This window comes from Nelumbo lutea, chromosome 4 (genome assembly GCF_056320005.1).
Source record: "Nelumbo lutea isolate HS-2025 chromosome 4, American lotus-T2T, whole genome shotgun sequence".
Taxonomy (NCBI): Eukaryota; Viridiplantae; Streptophyta; class Magnoliopsida; order Proteales; family Nelumbonaceae; genus Nelumbo; species Nelumbo lutea.
The window spans coordinates 63,944,702-63,946,672 of record NC_142687.1 but is presented as its reverse complement, the minus strand read 5'-3'; the positions used below and the strand labels follow the sequence as shown (position 1 = coordinate 63,946,672).

General features: G+C 32.9%; 1 long non-coding RNA gene across 2 annotated transcripts; it reads right to left on the bottom strand.

Moving 5' to 3' along the window:
• Positions 1-242: 242 nt before the first annotated feature.
• LOC148860869 (uncharacterized) lies at positions 243-1,205 on the bottom strand. Of its 2 annotated transcripts, none has more exons than XR_016112320.1 (2): positions 1,051-1,205; positions 243-735 (listed from the first exon to the last, which is right to left on the bottom strand). It is a non-coding gene; the product is annotated as an uncharacterized LOC148860869 (long non-coding RNA). The 2 variants fall into 2 exon arrangements; XR_016112321.1 differs by having other exon boundaries at positions 243-798; positions 1,051-1,188.
• Between the last annotated feature and the right edge of the window lie 766 nt (positions 1,206-1,971).

Here is a 1,971-nt window from a genome sequence, read left to right as displayed (position 1 = left end):
GGAAATGTTACTTTTTATTAATGATTTTTAAGTTTTATAAATGTAATTGATGTTTTGAGATAATTCATTATTTAGTTTTTTTAGTTCATTAATCCTACAAAGTTATATTCAGATATTAATTATATATTCATTTTTAATTAAAAGTAGGAAAATTGTTTAAAATTCACTCACTTTTTCTGAATTCTCTAAAACTCACCATAACTTTTCAAAACGTCTTAATGTTTATCGGTAGAAATTGTTCATCAGCATAAATGCAATTTTTATTACCAAAATACCCCTAAATGGCAAATCAGCCTTATTAAACAAAATTTTATGGGTAATCTACTGTTCATTGTCCCGAACAGCGGCGGCGATCAGCGATCATGCCCTTTCCTTTCTCCTCACCCCATCATCATTCCTCATTTTTTCTCTCAGTTTCTCTCCCTCTCTCTTCCTCACCTCCATCGAGCTGAAATGTCAATCGAAAGCACTATTCTTCATCTTCAACTTCGAACTCGAACAAGTTGCAGCAGTAAAACTTCTCTCCTATTCTCACTCATCTCCAGCATAAATCCAACCATTTTCTTCCCTCACTCTCTCCCTACACTCCATTACCGCTTCAGGCTTCTTCAATCATCCATCAACTTCCCCGGAGAAGAATCTTTTGTACCAGTCGTCGTTCGACTTTCGTCCTTAACCAACCTACAAAACTCGTACTAGCTTTGTTGTTTGAGCTTCCAATCTTCTAGTCGTAATCTACGAAAACCATCGCTATTTGAGGAACAAGCAATCTGAGATCGAAAATCGATTGAAATTCCCCTGGGTGTTTGACTGTCAGTTTTATGTTTTTGGATTAAAGAAAGATGAATTAAGTAATTATTTGTTGTAAAATCGTCGTCTGACAAGGTATAAGGTGGTATCAACACATTTTTGACGTCTTGACACAAATGGCGAGAACTAACACTAGAAGTCTGCAATAAACTCCGTAAAAATTATCCAAACAAGACCAAAGATTAAAACACTAAAACCGTTGTAGAAAAAATACACAAAAATAAAGAACCTTTGACTCACCATGGCGTGAAAATAAACTCCGTAATCGTGTGAAGCAACGAAGATGCGATCGATCCCACCGCTTCGATTCCAGAATGGCAAAAGAGTTGAGCCGCACCGCTGAAGCTAGAAGAAACCGTTCGTGACCGATCGACGGGACAAGCCCATCGAAGAGGAAGAAAGCAAAGCAGGAGATAATTGAAGGGTAAAATAGTAAATTAAGGATATCCGTTAGTCAAGTAACTGTCATTTCACGGTGAATTTTGAACATTTTGAAAACGTGGGTTTTGGACAACTACCCTTAAAAGTATTTTGAATATTAAAATAGAATTTAAATTTATGCATATTATAATTAAAATATTTATACATTAATTATATTTAGTTTAAATTACTTTAAAAGTATAGTAATGATATATATATATATAAATAGATAGAAAATTTATTTGTTTCAATGGTTGCCTGAAAAAAGGAAAATGGTGGGTAAATCAACCTCAATAACAATTATTAATTAATTAAATGTTAAATATTATTTTAATTTATTGTTAATTATTAATGTTTTGTTGATTATTTTATAATGAATTAATTAACTAGTTAATTGATGATTATTCATATTTACTTAACTAATTAATTGACTATTATTCAATGGATCAGGTTTAGCATGGGTTTTCTCAACCCTAGCCTAACCCTCCAATGTTTCCATCTTCATAAGGCTGTTCATAAGACTAACCAAACCAACCAAACCAACCAACCCAACGCAATTCGATTGACCTGACTTGGTTACTTTTCTAGTATTTTTTGTTGTCTTTGGTTTAACCGTTATGCTAACCAAGAGGACGAGTTAGTTTTGGTTTGTCCATGTGTAAACCAACCAAAAACTGACGTGACCCAACCATAGGGATATATTAATATTTTATATTTTGAATTAAAATTTTTAATATGGGA